Below are 22,345 nucleotides of genomic sequence, written 5' to 3'. Positions count from 1 at the left end.
TTTATCTGTGACGAGATACAACATTCCCATGTCAAGCAAACAGAAAGTAAGAAGAAGCGCAAATTCACATCAGAAAATATATCATTACTCAACGACGATTTAATCTCGGAGACATGGGATGATGTATTGCTTTGCGCAGACCCAAATATTGCTTATGATACGTTTTGGAATATATTTCTTTCTTATTTTAACAAACATATCCCCGCAATTGAAAGGAAAAGTAATAGAAAAATTAAAAATCCATGGATAACAAAAGGAATTTTCCGATCAATAAAGAAAAGAAATATGTTATATAAAATGCAGTTTACGGTATCCTAATAATGATAATGTTAATCGATATAAATTATATAGAAATAAATTGACACAAATTATAAGGCTTTCCCGTAGGATGTTTTATACAGAAGCCTTTCAAAATGCTACTGGAAATATGTCAGCCACTTGGAAAGTTATTAATAATGTTATTGGTAAGCAAAAGAATATGTCAACATTTCAAATTATGCGTGACGGTCAAACACTCTGTAACCCTAGGGATGTAGCATGTTGTTTCAATGAGTATTTTGTTGCTATAGGTCCAAGTCAAGCTTCAAAAAGAGATCCTACACAAACTGATTTTTCGCAGTATTTAGGTGCGTCAAATGATAATTCACTATTTTTTAAACCAACAGATTATGGTGAGATTCTTGACATTGTTCACTCACTAAAATCAAGTTATGCAACTGGTCATGATGAAATGAGTACGTATTTTTTTAAACAGATTATTGGTAGTATATTGACACCCTTAGTGTACATTTGTAATTTGTCACTCTCAACTGGTATATTTCCGAATGCATGTAAAATTGCTAAAGTTATTCCAATATATAAAAAAGATGACTCTTCTTTTGTATCAAATTATCGTCCTATTTCTATTCTTCCTAGTATATCTAAGGTAATAGAAAGGCTTGTATATAACAGATTGTATGATTTTTTGACACAATATGATATATTTAACCAAGACCAGTATGGTTTCAGGAAATTTCATTCAACAGATATGGCACTAGCCCAATTATACGATAGAGTGTCGACTGCCTTAGCTGAACAAAAACATGTCATCGGTGTTTTCATGGACCTAAGCAAGGCATTCGACACTCTTGACCACACTATCCTCATACGTAAATTGCAGTCTTATGGTGTTCGTGGCATTCCACTTGAATGGTTTAAAGACTACTTGTTAAATAGAAAGCAATATGTATACTATGAATCTGTTAACTCTGAAGTATTACCTATACAATGTGGAGTCCCACAAGGATCCATATTGGGACCGTTATTATTTCTAGTGTATGTAAATGATATCTCAAACTCATCTAAGTCACTGCAATATATTATGTTTGCTGATGACACCAATGTATTTTGTTCCAATTCTGATTTTCATTCGCTCCTAAGAACTCTTAACACTGAATTACCGAAATTATCTATGTGGTTTAAGAGTAATAGATTATCACTTAATCTGAAAAAGACAAATTTTATGTATTTCTATAACAAGAAGCACAACAATGAAATGCAACATTTAAATATTATAGTGGATGGTGTATTATTGGAACAAAAACAGAGTATTAAATTCCTCGGAATATATATAAATGAAAATATGAAATGGAATATTCATGTACAATATATCTCTGATAAAGTATCTCGTAATGTTGGTATACTTCAAAAGTTAAAGTATTATGTCCCTCAGAATATTTTATTTATGTTATATAATTCACTGATATTATCGCATATTTCTTATTGCAACATTGTATGGGCAACATCAAAAAGCCACATTGATAGTATATTACTTTTGCAAAAGAAAGCAATACGTATATGCACCAACTCAGGTTATCGAGACCATTCAGATCCTTTATTCGCAGAATTAAGAACACTTAAGGTAAATGACATTAACTTTTTGCAAAACTCACTCTTTATGTTTCGCTTACATAATGGTCAGTTGCCATCTTCTTTTTACTCATTATTTCAATTAAATAAGGAAATACATTCTTATCCAACAAGACAATCTGATAAGTTTCACTTGTACAATCCCAAAACAGTGATGGCTCTGAAATCTGTCAGACACACCGGACCCGATGTTTGGAATTCTCTTCCTTCTGAAATTCGAAGTTTAAAGTCCACGTATTCTTTTAGGAAGGCTGTAAAAACGATGTTGTTATCTGAATATCAGTAATTCCATTGTCATTGTTATATACACGAAATTCTTTCGTACAAATATCGACACAATTAATCTATTATGTAATAATGATTATGTAACCGACCATGACCTGTATCAACTGTCCACTTGTACCTCGTTGAAGAAATATTTTGTCATGTCTTGCTAAATCAGTGATACAGGTGATTTTATTTTGTATAAACCTTTAGTGAAAGCAGACAAGCCTCTCCCTTCCTTTTCTCCTTTCAACTATCCTATCTCTATGCAAGTCATCCCTCCCTCCTATTCTCCTTCCGATGTACATTATATATTATGTTATGCTACGGGGGTTGCACGCAAATCAAGCTACGCTTATGCTGTAGCCCCTCTGTATTATTCATTGTAGTATGTTTTGTTGTACTTTTGCTGTACATTGTACACAGGCAATGAACAGGAAAATACTTATATATATTATGATATTTATGTTTATACATGAATGTGTATATGTACAATGATGATACAGAAACCAATAAATCAAATCAAATCAAAAATAAGAACTTGTAAAGAAATCTAATGTTTTCCGAAAAAGAAAAGCCGTGACATTTCAAAATGTAATTTCTTTCTCACTTCTTATCCCACTTTGTCATTTTTTGGTATAATTTTGTAGAGAATGTTTTTCTCTTTCTTTTGAAGTTTATTCATTTTTGGGGTGGATTTCCTCTTTAAACAACCTCTATAAGAGCTCTTATTGAGAGACGCCATAATTTCATGTTGTTGTTATTGTGGTTATTATTATTATTGTTAAAGATGGTGTTTTTAGTGTATGTGTGTTTCTAATTGACTCGTCTCTTGACCTTGGACGTAGATTTGTAATCAAGGAAACGCCTTGACACGAATAGTATTACTGTGACTATTGACCACGAGCTCAGGGTAACGAAAAAAAAAAGGGGGGGCCGGTAGAAAAAAAAAATAAGGTCGAGCCGGAGGAAAAAGTAAACTGATCGATACCAGTATGAGTGCCAGTATGAAAAAGGAGCAGGCAAATGGCCTTGAATAGTGCAATGTGCTTATGCGCTCGTTTCCAAGCGCGAATACAACACGTCCTCAGTACACGCACTAAAATCATTTTTGCATTTTCAGCTTGCCGACAAGCAGAAACACTCCTGACCCAACGGCCGCCACTTGATGGCGCACCAACCATACTAAATGCCACCCATTGCTAACCCAGAGAAAATGCCAACAACAACAATAAAAGCATCGACAACTGTGAGCGAACAGTGGAACAGAACGTGGGCGTGTGCATGAAACACTATAGCGTTCAATCCGATTTTGCTCTTTGATCTTTTCGCTCTCCGCACGAGGTTGTTGCTCACTCAAACAGCATACCACCACTGTTGCAAGCGCCGCCCGCTGCTCCGGGCCGATCTATGAGTCCATGCGAAGTCTGCTAACAGCAGTAGTGTCTGGCACTTGCGGGTTATCTGTGCTTCCGTGTTGGAGGTTGTGTCTCGAAAAGAACTAAAGTTGTGTCAGTCGAAGCAAGGAGGAAAAACAAACGCAGTAATCGTGACGACAGGACTAAAGGGGGAATATAATATGCCATCATAAAGACCATTGCGCAGGAATATATAGTAAAACGACCCTGAATTGGTGAGTTTCTTTGATATCCTTTATCTGTTTAACATTCTGTAATCTACCACCACTCTACGTTGACTAATCCACTGTGTGTTCCGTTTACTTGGCAGTGCGTTTTGTGATCCGTGTTGTTCCGTTTAGTCACGACTATAATAATTATTATACTAGCTATTCCACAATATCGATTTGGAAAGGGGAGAAAAGCGGAGGACATTTTAAACGTCTGTCGTGTTCATCAGGATCCTAGCTTTATCAAAAGTTGTACTCATATTTCTAGCAAACTGTCGAGAGACTAGTTAGTATTTGTTAATGCCCATTGAAACACATTGTCAAGTGTTTATCCCGTCTGATGTGACAAGCTATCAATGAAAGTGTATCATTATTGCTCTCGAGACTTTCGATCAACACATTACACTGAGTTGAGCTGTATTCAGACTAAGTACCTCATTGACCGTGATCAGACGACACAAGACCAGACTCGATACCATAGCTCCACGTCCTTGATCGAGATGGGGATGGGGTGGGGGTATGGTTCGTGTGTAGGGCTGTCCCGCTGGTAAGCCAGCTGAGGTCCGGCTAATTTAATGGCAAATTGCATAGCAGAGTAGGCCATGTGGAAAGGAATTCCGGGATTCACTGGCTTTGAATACCTTTGTGATACATGTACTCGGACCCGAACCCGGCCCCAAAATACTCGCCCAGATCCTTTTAGGTTTCACACCTAAACCTAATTCTGTGAATTTAATAAACTAGCCGAAACCCCATCACTCTTTTTTGTTGCATCAAGTTAGTGAAAAAAAAATAAAAAATTGAAAAACTTATCAAAAGATAATGCCATACAGGTCCGTAACTAGGATTTTTAAAGGGGGGGGGGGGGGGCTCAGAATGAGAGAAACTTGACCACTTCCGAGTTTAATCAGCTGACAGGCAAAGAAAAAAGGCTTCACCACAATTTTCTGGTGGCACTACAAGCCCCCTTTCATTTTTTTTTATTTTTTTTGCCATAGGGGAGGGTCCCGTCCCCCTTTATAGACATAGTTACGGGCCTGCCATACCATTATGGTTACAGCCACTAGCTCCATGTGTTTTATGATGGGGAATCAAGGACATGTCCTCTTTACGAACCTCTAAACACACTTTCTTTGGGGCTTTAATGGGAATTTAATTTGTTTGGGCATAGATTCAGAAACAAAAGCAAGCTTTGACTGATGAAACCATAAGTCTCCCTTTAAGGACCTCTGAGCTGACCCCCCCCCCCTGCACATTATCCAGAACAAGGTGAAACAAGGTAAATGATTTAGATATGAAACATAAGAGACATCGACTCATTCATGTATCTTTTACTTCAGTGCCTCTTAAGAATAATTACTGGCAGATGTGAGGCTATTAGCGCTAGATATACCCCCTTCTTCTAGGCGGCAGTATTCGGTATCAGCATTGCTCGCGTCACATTTCAGCTCATAGTCATAGCTACCGTGTTTCTGAAAACACAGCATGAAAAGAAAAGAAAACAAAAAAATTACATTTCGCTTGATATTCTTAAGGCGACTTCTAATCGTTCCAAGTGTAGAACGTGATTTATTTTCAATGGAAAACTGTTAAAATTTCATGATTAGGTGATAGAGTGCCACTTTCTTCCTTTTTTTTCTATAAGGCACATGTGACACTGTCGACGAGGGTAAAAGACAACATTTGCGTTGATGACAAGGGGGAAGTGACAGGCGGTTGTCATGCCCATTATTGTCTGTGCTTTCCTTTCTTTAAATCGTTTAGGGAACTACTTAACATCGACATCATCTTCAGTCCGCTTCACTTCCTATTCCTCCTCACCCCCAACTGCCTTAGCACTTCCTCATCCGCTAAAATGTTCATTTTTCTTTTAATCGTATATATGACATATGGAATTTTTTAATAGGCTATGCCTCGCGTCAAATATGACATGAAGCTGATAGTGTGACTTTATTATTCTCGAACTTGCCTATGAAGTAGACATCAACTCACTTTGTTTTAGATGAATAGCAGCATGATCCCTTCCCCCCCCCCCCAAAAAAAAAGACATGAAAGATATGAGTTTAAGAGTGACTGTTGCGAAGGAGCTGTGGGCTGAATGATTATGACGTCATGATTTATTAAAGGCCGTTATAAGTCATCACTTAGGCCTACCGGTGAGTCGATGGTAAAGATAATTCGTGATTCTTTTGCAGATAGGGTTTTCCAGCTTTCCAATAAAGAAGACAAGTATCTAGTAATCCGTTTTACTTTGATGTAGGCCTATGACTCAACACAGCGATTTCATTATGCTTTGCATATTATAAGCTGGTATAATATTCATTGCCTTAAAGTCAACCCTCCTGTGACTAAAGCGCAACATTGCTCTTCTTTTTTTTCTCTCCCTCATTGATTGTATTTTTATAGGCCTAATGGTTCGTAAATGGTAAGTCACGTGACCCGCTGCTGAATGAGGCTTAACATCAGGTCACATTTAAATCGAGGCTTAAAAATTCCAGCCGTTTCGCAAATCTTTTGCCTTGATTATTGAATGTAAATAGGGGATTACCTACAAGCTATAGGGTTCGGGTCATTATTTCGTGACTAACCCTAGGCCACAGCCATGCTGAGGTCACCCGTGTTTAATTCAAAGTGCAGCCGGTTCTTAATTATTCGCGTCGTGACTTTACATTCATTATACAGCTGAAGGACACGCTATTAAAGTACCTATACCGTCTCGCCACGTTGGCGTAGAACGAATGTCGATGCTCTTTTTTAAAAAGAAAAAGAAAGAGGAAAAAAGAGGGGGCACCGTGTAAGGATTGCAGTCAAGTAACGATCGTTCGCTGATGTCTGTGCATGATTAGGGTCATCACATCGCGAAGGGAATCATCCCCTTGGGACAACAGTTTACTCAGTATTCCGTTACGCCGACGTCAGACGTGTGTTATTACAACAATATTTCATTGATGCGTGGTCAAATGGAATACGTGTTTAAAGAATAAAAAATATTACCCCCCCCCCCCCTCCGGTAAGTCTTGGTACAACCACTGGAGGATGCCATACCCACTGGTGAAAAAAAGAAAATATGATCCCCCCACCCCCAATCAGGTAAATCTTGGGACAACCGTAGGATGTCATGCGCATTGGTGAGCAAGAAAAAGCAAATCCATATGGAACGCTTTTCCCCTTCTTTTCACGGAGTTGCCCACAATTATTTCCTTTGCCAGAATTCAGCTCTTTTTGATCCAGAATTATAGACACATGGTCTTCCGACGATTATTGTTGTGTCTACAGATCTACTTGCGGGAGATCGAGAAGTATAGCGAAGAGGGGGAGGGCCTCCGGTTGCCGTCGTGTTACCCTCTTAGTCGGTTTCCTTTCAAAAACCGCCTTGGCACGTAGAATTGATATCATTAACCCTTTCGGCATGAATCGTCAGCTCCACATGCTATTTACTTTACATGATGCAGGCACGTTGGTATCTATTTCACTCAGGATAGTAACTCGGGATAGTACAGCAAGGGCTGTAGTCACCGTGTGCGTATTCGTGCACCGCCTCGCAAGGGGGCAAAACAATTATAAGAAGAGTTTGGTTGCAAAATGGGCTGAGAACCATTTGTAATCATTTTAAAGGAAGTCCATCAGCAGATGGAGCAAAATAAAACCTTTCTTGTGATACCTCACCTGTGATATAACATGGGATATTCTAATTATCTTATCATTTTGTTGTTGTCGTTGTTTTTAGCAGGTTAATCGCAAACATCTCAACCTTACAATTAAGAATGGAGTTACAAACTCGTGCGATTAAACTCTCCATTATTATAGTATCAGGCGAGTTGAATTTTATGACCTAAGATCCATCATACAATGATAATGTCACCTATCAGTTTTGGGCCACTGGTTGAAGAGAATATTCCTCTAGGATTGGCATCCATCTATATGTAGCAAAATAAGAGATTACTCGTATTTAGTTATGAAGTTAGTTAGTTTTAGCTTTATAGCAAAACGCAAATCTCGACGTATTACTGGTGTAATTTCTCTTTCCATAGGTATGATAGGTATGTGGCAAATGTCAGAAACATGCTGCAAAAGCGACAATCGAACCGTTCAGTGCTGACTATAAGGTCGGCCGTGACTCACCTTTTATTTCACCCCACCCCTTTTTTTTTGTTCCTAAAATTGAATTTACGCCACAAGACCGCTTGCACTTGGGCAGGTTTGAGCTGTAGAGTAACAAACACGACCCGATGTCAAGCAGCGGTCGGTCGGCTGAGATTGACAGCACGTTCTCGCTCCTGGCATACATGCCTGGCACGAGATGTCAGTGTTCGACCTTTAGGTTTAAAGACAGAATATTCATTGGAAAAGAACAAAGAAAAAAACCCAAAGAATATGTCACTTTGAAAGCCTTATTCATGTTCCAGAGTTATCTCTCGTTTCCCGTGTCAATCTTACATTATACTTTAAATGATGACACTGTTCCACATACTGTGGTAGCAAAGTATCAAGATTTGCTGATTTAGCTATAAAAATGGATGATGTTCAGAGAGATGACGAAGCACGGAAGTATAATTAAGTTGTTGTTTATCATATCATACCGTCAAGTTTTCCACGAACAATCATCTCCACGTCAGTAACGTATATATTCATAACGATTTAGGTATATAAAAGCTTTTCTTTTCTTTTGTCTAGCACGCCAATGTTATTATTCACAGATTTCCCCAGTCCTTCAACAGTCATTTCTTACCTCGTGTTTTTTATACCCTCATATTCTTTCCTTAAAGGGGAAATCCAGTCCAAATGAAAGTTAGTCTGATAAGCACGAGTAAAATATGACGAGTTCAATGGTATAATTTTGATCGAAATCGGATGAAAAATAAGAAAGTTATGACAGTTTAAAGTTACGCTATTTTTTTTTTCGGGAAACAGTTCTTGAGCGGTCAATATGAATATGCAAATGTCATAGTGAGCATTGCCATCCCATCACAACTTATCATATAAATTTTGAAATTTCCAGTTTTTCATTCAACGTCAAACCCAATTATGCCCTAGGCTCAAATCATCGTATAACTGATCACTATATTCTGAAGTTATTCAACGTAGGGATAACATCATGTTTCAGACTTCAATGACAGGAACATTAAATTTTCGTCATTTTTTTGTACACGATCAATGGAAAATTGTGTGAGGGTATGTCATAGTTTGTTTACTCATTTGCATATTCATATCCACTGTACAAGAACTGTTTTGCAGAAATTAACAAAACTTCAAAATGTCATAACTTCCTCATTTTTCGTCCGATTTCAGTCATTTTTTTTTCCGTTGAACTCATAAGATTTTACTCTATTTATCAGACTAACTTATATTTGGACGGGATTCCCCTTTAATATCAAAGACGCTGATGAAAAAAAAAAACATAGGACCTTGCGCCTCAGATTTTTCTTTTTTAAACTGGAAACAGTATATCAAGCATTGCCTGTAAAGACGGGAGTTCTTTTTATTCTATTTTTTTTATTGATTACAAAACACAGTGATTATTTGAATATTACGTTTCAGAGTAGAGTGTGGCAAGTGTTGAAATAATGTTGTTCGACCAATTTCCTCTCTTTTGGGTGTGAAGCTAGAGTACTCTTGTAAATAACTTCAATTGATTTTTTTTTCATGATTTCATTTGTAAAAGTCGAGAAATAAAACAAATTGAAACTGAAATGTCTGTTGTCTGCTTACAAGGAGATTCCGAATGCACTTTCAAAGTAATCATCTTGAAATAACTGATATACTCGAGTTCTATTCCTCCGATTTTTACATCATTTGTTGTTGCATTTGGAGTAGGCCTATCATGTTATGCTCACCACAATTAGTATACTTCTGGTATAATACCCTCAAAACTTACAACTCTGTTGAATTCGTCAGCGACGTATTCATTTTGAGCAAACGTCCGATTCCTTTTTCCCACTGAAAGTGAAAACTACAGGTAATATTGCATTCGTTTCATTTCCTTAAGTGTCATAAATATCGTGCCCTTGTCTTTCGAGTGTAAACACCATCTATGCTTCTCAGAAAAGGAATCTTAGGCGTTCTCGATCGTCGATCATGATATACGTCATCTCTTTAAGTTCAAGTTCAAATTTATTTCAGTTTTTCGACAATAGCATGATATACATCTCACTTTCTTTAGTGACGGAAAGAATGTAAACAAGGCAATGTGGATTGAACAGAGTAAACAACAATAACGGAAACCTTACAGTAACGATACATCGTAATGGAACTGAAGTAATCTTTTATGAATTGTGGAATCAGGAAAATGATGGCAGGTGTGAACGTGAAGGAATGACGGACATGAAAAATCCGGAAAGAGATTAAAACACTCTCTGTACGTATTCAGAACGTATTCATACGTACACAGAAAGCATGAAGAAGTCTTTTTAAGCAGAGCTATATTCTGTTCGTTTCAAACGAAGAGATTGCCATGACAACGAAACGAACGAAAAAATATACATATAAATAAACCTATAGTTTTCAAAATACTATTCACAAAGGCTTAGAAATAGACAATTGCCCTATAACCCCACGCACAAACACACACACAAACACATACTGGCAGCTGCTAGCCTACCCCCCCCCCCCACACACACACACACTGTGTCTCACATACACGCAAACACAGACACGCTAACTATATCGGCAGTCTAAAAAGGTACTATCAATCGACGTTTGATATACTGTAGATATGATGAACAAAATGTTGTCAGCTAGAATCGCGAGAAGTTTGCCCTACATTACTCTAATAAATCTGTAAAATACGATCTTTAAACGGAAATGTGATCTGACCCCACTGGGGTATTTTGTTTCATTTGTGTGTTTCTTTATCCGTTTATCAATATTATCGGGGTGAATGTTTCCAACATAACATTAGTATAAAATCAGCAAAAACAACCAAGCACACAAAAACAAAAACAGAATTACCAAAATTGATAGGTTTTATAAGAATAAAAGGTCTGTGGGCATGAAGGAACTCAATCAGGAAGCTCTCCCCTCCTTCGAAAAATCCTCCTTTCTCCGAATACAGCACTCGTAAAGGTTGATATATGGCTATAGATGCGCGGCACGTTTCCATAGTAACTCATCATCTTTAGCAGAGTGCACGCTGACCCTTCCTTCCCTCGGTCGCCTCGGGAGGAAATTTACCTCCACCGAAATGACTACATCACCGATGAATTTGATTTATAAACCTCATCACTGCGTCTCTCTTTCCACTGCATAGTATGTCACAATCTTCGGTTGATTCGAGTTATTCCTGCTCACCTTCCGAGGCGTACATACCTCTGATAGCTTCACACGTCATTATCAGGTCAATTCCCAAAAGGATAGGAATCTGATGACGTCACTTAAGCCGTGAGTCACGGCGTCCGACAAATCCACCGTAATAAATCCATTGACTGCACTTCGTGTTTTCCTTCCAAGAATAAAGTCAGATTCATCCTTCCACCAACCCCCCCCCCCAAAAAAAAAAAGAAAAACAACAACCAACATCCTCCTCGTATATGATCAAGCGGATTCACAAGTTCATATTCCAACAATCAAAACATATCATCCATGCATGAGAAAAGAAACAGTAGAAGAAAAATAAACATAATATGATAGTAGGAAGGCTGCCATTTGGCAGTGTGTGCTGATGGCAGTATAGATGTAACCGAAGCAACAATAAGTTATCTCTGCTCTTACGCATAAAGGTGTGAAGTCAGTACTTTGTGTGTGTGCGTTGTGTTTGTGAATGTTTATGTGTATGTGGTTTGTTTGTTGTTGTTGTTTTTCGACTTGTAACTACGGGGTACGGGAAGAAGAACAGCGATGTATGTCTGGAGATAGATTGGATTTTAGAGTGAAGGGAGAAGTGAGAATGGGAGGTTCTTTTTAATGTTTGTGTAGTTTACAATGGTTAGGAAGGGTAGCTGGTATGGAAAGAGTTTTTTTTTTTTTTTTTTGGGGGGGGGGTTCAGATTTCCATTTTTTGGCTGGTAATGTGCTGTCACTTGTCATAGTATTGAAAAATGAAATGTATATCTCAATCGCTATTTTGGTTAAAGGAATTACTCTCTTATATTGTGTAGTAAATACAAAAGTGAATTGATGTTTCTGGTATTATTTGAATTGACGTGAAAAAGTAGGCCTATTATTTGAGAAAAAAAAAGTATATCCATGTAGGCGTATGTATGAGTATTGTGCGTATGTGTGTAGCTATATATGACTGTTTGTTTTACGTTTGTGAGTACGGTCGCACCTTAAATGTCCCAGTCATAGGGTTATCTTAGACAAGGCATAGTTATGAGCTTCTCATGAAAACAAACCGATTTTGGTTTATCTTACCAAAAATTATGATTTTGAATTGAATTGGAATTGAGTAGGCCGATATCAAACCCGCTTAGAAGTATTTGGAATATACACAAAGATAGTGCGCTCCATATACTTTCTTCAATTTAAGGTGGAAGGAATATTACTGAAATTTCTCCTGTGAAAGAAAAGCACTTATTTCACATTTTGTCACTGTTGTTTTTGAACGCGTATTCAACCAGTCTCAAAATTGTCTCATATTTCCAAATCACTAAATATTATAATCGCGAAAAGTCGGGGTTCAGGGGGGAGATTCCGCTGGCAGCAATACGAACTCCCGTCAACGACCGCAACGTTCTGTTAGGCCTACTGTCATTTGCCAGATTGTATGGGGTAAAACATTCTTGTCTTTAAAAACTTATCAACAAACTCGCCATGCACAAGCACACATACATACTAACACACACCACCACATGTGGAGCTCCCTATTACACGTAATACTTGGCCGACAACCAAGGAGGCCTCCTAAAAATTAATGACTGCAAAAACATGATTCCACGCAACATAATAGTATTCAGGCTCTGAACAGTTGGTTCCAAATCTCAGTGCTCACCCAGTCACTTCAGCTGCACAAGGAAATGACCCCGGGAACTATGGGGGACTGGAGGTGTTGGAGGGGTTAAACGTAGGGATGGGAGTGGCGATAGGGGTGGGGATGGGAGTGGGGATGGGGGGTGGGGTGGGTGGAGGTGGACAGGAGAGAGAGACGAGGCCAACAAGTGTCATCTTCTGTCCATTTAACATAACACCTATCATGTTGCAGCTGGTGCAGCCATGCCATTGCGAAATGAACACCGCTTACGTCCTTTACGCCAGATAATGAAAGGTAATAGACCCTACACTCTCACATGGGACTTCACTTTATTATGACTTGTCATTTCACGGCTAGTGCACGCCATCACCAAAAGGACAATGACAACGTCCTTTTGCTCTAGATAATTTAAAGGCATTGGGTCATCGCACACAATCTTCCTCAATTTGTTCAGAATATTATTCTGAAGAAGGGCAAATGCCGTTGTGACAACTAACAATGTCCTTTTTTCTGGCTTTAACGTGCAGAATAATATATTTCAACCAAAGGTTTGGTTGTCTCGGACATAGAATAACAAGGTGGGCTAGGTCCTTATGGTATTAGGGCCTATATCGTGTATATAGGCCTACCGTATCTGAAAGAGACATTACGGAGAACATGCAATCACGCTCCTTTACTAGTGACGAGAAGTTGACCACACAGACTGACCAATGACCAATACTTCGGTTACCGTACGTTATGAAACCACGAGGCATCAGTTGTTTTACTAAGTGTCTATAATGCCATCACTCCAACCCTATGGCCGCATTTCGTCATTTCATGAATTATACAAAGAATATAAGTGTTCGGAACATATTATCATGAATAGATAGTAGTATTTACATATTCTACGTACAGCGAAATATGATATAAACACAATGAATTGAGAAGGCTATATATATCGAAAAGTATATATATATATATATATATGCATGAAATGTTCCAAATTATGTTTGAAATGTTGAAATTCTGCCATTCCGTTTTCCTTCCGGTGACTGTAATTATTAATCAATCAAACAATTAATCAATTAATTCATTCATTCTATTATTAATTAATTCATTCATTTATTTATTCACTCATTTATGTATTTTTCATTATTCATTCATTCAGTAATCGTTCATGTGCATTGTCTTTTGCAAATTATATTTTCATCTTTTATGTATTTTGTTTCTATTAATTTATTTTCAATCTTTAATGTGCGTGTTAAACTTCAGACACACGGGGAGGGGGTTGCGGGATATATTGCAGGTGTGTGAAACCTTCACATCTTGTGTCCAGAGATTGCTAAGGACAACGCGTCGTGCTATGGGAGTCCAGACTCCCAGAGGACTGGCAGGTGTGCTTCCGCTGATTTTGGGTGACATGGCCGGGGGGCAGAGGTGGGGGACGGAGGGAAGCTTGAGACGGGAGTATAATGTTTAATGTGTTGGACCATGACTGACACGCGAAATAGAGCTTAAACACTGTGACTCCATGGCTGATTGACGAACGTAATTGACGCTATACATTACATATTTTCTATCCATCTACATATCTGCCTGTCTATTTATTTATTTGTTTATCTATTATTTATTTATTTATTTATTTATTTATTTATTTCTTTATTTATTTATTTATCTATTTATTTATTCATTTATTTATTTATTCATATATTCATTTATTCATTTATCTATCTATCTATCTACCTATCTATCTTTCTTTCTATCTCGTGATTTCATGAAGATCAAAATTTAATTATGTAAATCACGTGTATTCATGTGTGCTTGTAGGTGCAGCTGTCCATACGTTATTACATAATGCATACATTATATCTTTGTGTGTTATACTGTTGTATGTGTAACTTGTATTTGCTTCCATGACATTTCACCTTCTTGTACAAATCGTTAATGCTACTTTGCAATAATTTTGCATGATTTGGATACGGAAATAAACTAATGAAATGAAATGAAATATATCTATGTATATATCGATAAGACTTCGATGATTCACAAACGTTTCTTCAAAATGATAAATAAGAGACAACGGTAGAACGAACACCTGATACACACCATGTTATTCAGATTGCATTGGATGATGTTATACACCAAACTGAAATCTCTGGTGAGCTTTGGTATAGACGAGACAGTTATAGACCGGATATAAACTTATCTTGCCTGTACTGAAGCCTCCTATCTTCATCGGCCGTCAATGTACGGGCAGAGTACACGATTAGTCACAAACAGAAAATAGCACACCGTATTGTTTATCTCAATACCATACATGTATGTGTTCTCTCACTTTTCCCCTCTCCTTCTCCCTCTTTTCCTCTCTCTCTCTTCAGTTCTTTATCTCTATTATGCTTTCAATATGATTTATCATAGCTATAGCTGGAAAAAGAAACATATACATGCATTCTATATCTTCTTCTCTCGCGCCCTCTTCCCTGCTCTCTTAATTCATCCAGACATAAAACAGAGAGATCGCATCTTTTCTCCGAAATCGGAAGAAGCGAATGGATGACATCACAGCGTGTCACCATCTTACTCTATCCGGATCATTCCCGGAATTCAGCAGACTCGTTATTCATATATTATTGTACTTTTATTGGATAATAGCATAGGCCTAAATATTGCACGACACTATTGATACGGTAGCCATCAATAATATTTGTCGCCCATACTTTTGCGATGCTGACGGTTCGTTGAAAAGGGCAGAATTTACTCACTGACATACAGTACTCTATCTCCAGAGAAGTTTTCACAGGTTAAGAACGAATGAACAGCAACAGAGAAATGAACACCCATATTAATGAGGCTCAAGTTGTATAGCAGACATTTCTCTGGAAAGCGTGTAGCAGACAGATACGTAATAGTTTGGATTTTTAACGCTGCCAATAAAATTGATAACCTTATAATACTCAGTATGTAGACAGTCTACACACAAGCATAATATCGATTGCATAATCATGGAGCTATGCTCGTGGTTGTAGCTCCATGGTCTTTTCACCTCCGCTAAAGTGGTTATGGTTTTGCCGGCGTTGGTTTGTTTGTGTGTTTGTTTTCTTTGTTGAATGAATATAAACATTATGAACGGATTTGGATGATTTCTTTTTTCTCAGGAAAAGTTGATAATGATACAAGGACCAGGTTTTTGAATTTGGGTTGTAATCCGGATGACCGTCTGCACAGGTCTGGATCCAAGAATTTTGTCGAATATTTTGAAAACTTCATTATTAGGGAATAGGGTCATTTTCGACATACCAATGTGTAGACTATAGGCCTATAACTCAACAATAAAAAAGCCAGATCCAGATCACTTACCATCACTCTTTTGTATATACACTATGGTATGATGATGACCCGACCTTTTATTACGCAGTGGGAAACCCCATTAATTTGCATATTGCACTGCTGTAGACTCAGGAGACAGTATGGGGGAACTCCAAGGCGGGAAACTTGCAGTGGTAAAATATCTATTAATTTCCATATTGTTATCGTAGACAGAACAGACAACGAGAATCCAATAATGTAGGCCTACGACTATAATTTTAGGGTGGAAATCGCAATATGGGTGGAAATGAGCTACTTGGAGGACTGCGCTCAATGAATGTTTTTGTAGTCTTTAAGAGGTTGAGGGTCACAGGTGGTAAGTCCACTTATTGCCACTGAGAGATAAAAGCTGTGAGACTATAAAATCTTCTGGACCCTGTAACATTCATGTGAACATCAAGGGACATTATGTGTCTGTAGCATACCCAGTCGTGCAGAACGAATGAAGTCCGTCAAGGCTATAACCCCCCACCCCCTGTATCACTTTCATGACATGACAATGCGAAGATCTGAAGTGTCCCAGTGTGCATGGTGTGGGCAGAATGCTGGCCAGTCACGTGCTGAGTCAGGTGATGAGTCACCCAGCCGGAAACATTTTAGTCTCTTTCAAGGCGTCACAAGTGGAATACATTACGTCCGATGAAAATTCTGCGCAAATAGCTGACTGAGTGCTTGAAAAGAAATGAAATGCTTTGTGAATTAAAACTTGCTGATTTGCAATTTTTAGGTGCGTGAATTGTCCACTACAGGAATCACTTGGTTACGCTATACGTATACTCTGATCGCTACGCACAAGACATAGAATACCGACCCATTTTTGGTATGTGGTAATCGTGCAATTATACACTCGGCCATAAAAGACAACCACACTAAAGGTTGGGGTTTTCCGTTTTCCGTTTTCTTTGTCTTTGTCTCTTTTTTTTTTTTCCTTTTTTTTTGTCCTCACCAACACCTCACTCAGGAAATATGGGGAGCATGTGTGTCGCGTTTTGGAAGCGGAAATGCCTTCGGACGGGTGTAAACAGATTCCACGGTGGATTTGCCTTTCATGCAAACCCAAAGTCCAACACCACTTTCGTCTTATACCGGTTCCTCTGCGATGGAAAAGCATTCTAATCGCACAAACCTTTTTCGACTTTATACGCTGTGACACAAGACTCGTTCATGGCAGACCTTTAGGGCCTATACACTCTTTGGAGAGAAGAATGATTGAACATATTGGTTTTTTAACTGATGGTGTCATCCAAAGAAACCCATTTTCCGATTTCCATACCTAACCTCTCCTTCGTCTCTCTTTCTGTATGATCCCTTGTGTCGTTTTGTCTCTTCTCTCTTACCTCTTCTCTTTTGTATTCACTTCCCAGGTCTATTTCTACTCTCCCCTATCGAATGCTAAACGATTTGTTTAACTTTATATCCGTAATCTTATCCCTGAAGCAATACGTACAAATCGGATCACCAGACAACACTTGAATGCCCCTCAGAGGATCCGGTATATTCATGAATGTAGCAGGTCAATCACAAAAGCGTCATCGCAATGCCCTTCTCAGAAAACGAAACCTTCCATTTTCGTACGTTCTCAACATCCGATTTTGAACAAAATAACAAAATTCTCATCATATCTGCCAAACCACTTTGCCATGCAATTTTCTCACAGCTGTATTTGTAAATGCCAGCGATTTGAGCAAGGTCACTGTTGTGAATGCTTTGTCAGCGAACCAAGTTTAATTGAACAGGTTCGCAGGCTCAAACAAGCGTCATTATGGTGTACATAATTGCTGACCCAAACCAACTCAGCGAAAAATGTGGTCATACATGTAGTTTTACCTTTGAGCAAGGCTGAAACAAGCGTCATTATGGTGTACATAATTGCTGACCCAAACCAACTCAGCGAAAAATGTGGTCATACATGTAGTTTTACCTTTCAACAAGTCCAGTATGTCTGAAGATATCAAGCACAGTGTCACACTGTAATGTAAAGGGCCGCGGGACAGTGGGGGCAAGGAGGCTGCAGCACACCACTCCCTTCCCCCTCTCCCTCCCTCCCCCAGCGGATCTCAACACCCCCAACTCCTCCCCCCCCCCCCCCAAAAAAAAAAACATGAAAAACGAAATCAAAACAAAAACCATGACTCCTCGAGAGAGGGTTACCACTGGAGATTCTTGGGGGGGGGGGGGGGGGGAAGGAGAGTTACCATTGACCTTTGACCCCCATATGCTCGCAGCCCCCCCCCCCCCCCCAATAACAAAAGAAAGCAAAAAAAAGTTGTCTTGCCCCTGCAATAGTTTTTGTTCAGTACATACACCTTGAGCTTCAAGTATTTTTCAACACCCAATTTTTGTTATTACATGCGTAAGGCCTACTTCTTTTTTATGCTATATAACAATGTCAAGTTGACTTTTATTGTTAGCACAGTATTGTTCCTTTTGTTAATTAATGTTTTTGCCTATTTTCAAAATTCGAAATGACTGTCATCCACCCGTCATAAAAAAAAAAGATATTGCGCCATATGGTATTGAGTTTCGTGTATCTTGTTTTTGCCTATTTTCAAAATTCGAAATGACTGTCATCCACCCGTCATTAAAAAAAGATGTTGCGCCATATGATATTGAGTTTCGTGTATTTTGTATTGTAGTGGGAAGGCAATGGTTGAGCATGTCCCCATCACGAACATGTTCAGCCCGCACTGCAACGGATCCGGAGAGAAACGTAACAATTGATTTTTTTTTCTCCAATTTTACTTTTCTTTTCAACCAGTTATTTCTTCCTCATGGAGCTGGTAAAAACATCACGCGCACCCTTAGAATTTGTTCATGAGGCATGTATTGGAATCACGTGAAGTACATTGTATATACAGTGCAGTGAAAAGTGATATCTCAGAGACATATAGAATAACACCGATTACCAACATTCACTTTGTCGCGCAACTTTGGTCTTACAAAGTGGGAAAACCCGACGGGGGATTCCCCGCACTGTAATGAGGTAATATTTTCTGTGTCTGCCCCTCTGTTCTCTACTCCGCTCCTTCTTTTCCTAACTTGTTCTGTGTCCTTACAAGTATCTTTCACCCTCTCCCCTTCCCTCCTATATTTCTCTCTGTCTATTACATACCAGGTCAGGTTGTCCGTTTGTAGCTTCATGGTTGCCCCAATCATGTTTATTTGTTTATCTATCCATCTACCTCTCACCATTTTTATAGCTACAAATAGCTCCATGCTCTCACTATGTATTTATTCATGTGTGTACCAGGTATCTTTGTGTATGTGTGTATATCTACCTAATCTATTATCTTTTTCTCTCCCTCTATGTCTACATACAAGATATTATTATTTTTTAGAGCATGATTACATTCCGAATACGTTTTCTGTTTTGATAGAGATTATGATCGAACGTTTTGAATCCATCTCAGACTTAAATAACCGTGATGCAGTAGTCGCTTGTCTAAATATATCACACGCTTGATTCTGATAAAATTGCGACAACACTTTGATAATGTTATGATTATCTTGATTTTGCAGGTGTTAGATGAAGCAATAAAGTTTCCCCTATTTCATCAGCATGAGCAAATATTAAACCTGCGATTATTGTAATAGTATTGCTAATCATAATTATTGAAAAGAGAGAGAAAAAAAAATAAGATGTAACAGATTACTGGACTGGACACTACAATTATATAAAGGTTATTCTTTCTCCCCCACGTTTATAATGTATGGCGCCAATCAATCTGAACAGTATGTTAGGATTGTGCAATGTGAACTTTCACTTTCAGAGCACAGAATTTAGTTTTCAAGATGTCGTCGCCTCTTCACGTGCCGGATATTATTTTTTGATCCATCATAGCGAAAGACCGGAGACCAGAACGGAAATCATCCCTATGAAATTGGCCCGACTATCAGGCCTGGAAATCCTTGCAGTCGGTATTTGGACGATGTTAAAGCGACGGTAGAGATTTGGTTGAAATGGGGATTTGGATTTTTACTTTTTGCGAGATAATTAGAAACCACATATTATGAAATATCAAAAAGCATACCATACCGAGATGTATTCAACGTTTATTTGATGAAAATTGCGTTGAAAATGTCTGAGATATCCAAAAACAAAGTGAAAAAGACGTTCTAATTAAAGATGGGTCCTACCTTTTATTAAAACCTCTTTGTTTCTGGATATCTCAGTAGTTTTAATACCAATTTCCATCAAATAAACTTTGAATACATTTAAGAATTGTTTATGCTCTTTCATACTTCATAAGAGGTTTTTCATTATCTTACCTATAAAGAAAAAAAAGTTGAAAACCGGAAGCCCCATCTCAACCAAAACTATACAATCCCTTTACTTGGTACCATGGTTTATCATTTATACCTATATTTCTCGGATGTCGCTAGACAGACTTCATTATGTTGTGTTGTGAACGTGGGGAACGAGGAAAGGAAACGCCTGGAAATCAGGCTAAGATAGTTTGGCCCCTAACGGCTGGCACGGAGTGGAGAATTCGGCTTGACCTGGATAGTGGGTTACCCGATAGCTGGGGGAGACGACATTAGGGAAGTCCCCAGCTCGTCAGACGAGACTCCTCTTGATTTGTTTGCCCAAGGTTTCGAATTATCATCGCAATGCCAACAATGCAAGTCCCCACCCCTCCCAACCCCCACACCACCATACGACCACCACCATGAATTTTTATACCAAACCAAGGAGGTACCTCTTATACCCCTCACCCGAAACCCATCTATACTCCCCACCCCATCTCGTGGTGCAGGGAGATGATTGTTGTCTCACCTCCCAGTATGGTGCAAACATTATTTTTGGCAAGGACTTGTGTCTGAGTGAAAATCCCTTGGATTCTATTCTATAGCAAAATTTGAGGAAAATCTGACAATCCGTTGGAAAAAAATAATAATAACTTCTCAACGGATTGTCCGATTTTCCTAAAACGTCACTGATATGTTCCACTAATCTTGCTATATTCACTCAATCCACATGTACATTTGTTTTTCATTCCGCTTGAACCATCTGAGTGCCACATAATTTCCTGTCCATAATTATCCATAGAATATGTGAAATTTGTGCACAGACTCATTGGCATAGTAAGGGGTAAAGGATTGACGCCATTATGTATGCATACAGTATACAAATTAGCACACAAGCTTTGTATACTTGCATATAACTCGGCATATAATACATGCATTAAACGATGTGCTAACGGAAACTTCTCTACCGGATTCTCTTGTGCAGGGTATGTCGTTGTGGATCCACTTTATTTGTGGTTAACTGCCTTTAAAAAAAGTATCTCGTTTTTATTTTCGATCGTGGAGAAAAGTGTTGGTCTTCACAATAACTGAATGATATGTCTGCTGTAGAAGAATGAGGAAATGTAAGATAAATGCTTGACCGTTGCCAGTTGTGTTGATAAGCTCCTCAGCTGGTCAGAGTCAACGTTATAATTTTTTTGAAGTTTTTATTGAACAGATCAAGAAACAAATCAAACAAATCAGAGTAATCAGAGCAGCAAAAAAAAAAAGAAGAAAAAACATATACATAGCAAGTCACAAAAAATGAGTTCAAGATGATATCACAGCAGTTGCTAAATAAAACACAAAGGTGAAGTTATATATCAAACTTCCCTTTTTAGCTCACCTGAGCCAAAGGCTCAAGTGAGCTATTGCGATCGCCCTTCGTCCGGCGTCCGTCGTGCGTCGTGCGTCGTGCGTCGTGCGTCGTCCGTCGTCCGTCGTGCGTCGTGCGTCGTGCGTAAACTTTTTACATTTTCATCTTCTTCTTGAAAACCCCAGGACCGATTTTCATCAAACTTGGCAGGTAGCATCCCTAGGGGGTTAGGAACTCAATTTGTTAAAATGGGCACCATGCCCCACCCAGGGGGCCCCCAGGGGGGCCCAAACCCTCCAAAATTAAGGAATCTGTAAAAATCTTCTTCTCTAGAACCAGAAGTGATAGAGCTAAGTTAATACTATGAGTTAGTACATTGATGACTGTAGTTTCAAGTTTGTTCATGGCAGAATCAGGGGTGCCCCCCTTTGGGACCCAGGGGAGGGAGGTGGGGAAGGGTTCTAATGGGGCCTAAATTGTACATTTTCATCTTCTTCTTGAGAACCCCATGACCCATTTTCACCAAACTTGGCAGGTAGCATCCCTAGGGGTTAAGAACTCAATTTGTTAAAATGGGCACCATGCCCCACCCAGGGGGCCCCAGGGGGGCCCAAACCCCCCAAAATGAAGGAATCCGCAAAAATCTTCTTCTCTAGAACCAGAAGTGATAGAGCTAAGTTAATACTAT

Source organism: Diadema antillarum, unplaced genomic scaffold (genome assembly GCF_040938485.1).
Source record: "Diadema antillarum isolate AM-2024a unplaced genomic scaffold, OU_Dant_1.0 scf00000034, whole genome shotgun sequence".
Taxonomy (NCBI): Eukaryota; Metazoa; Echinodermata; class Echinoidea; order Diadematoida; family Diadematidae; genus Diadema; species Diadema antillarum.
This window is presented reverse-complemented; position numbering follows the sequence as displayed.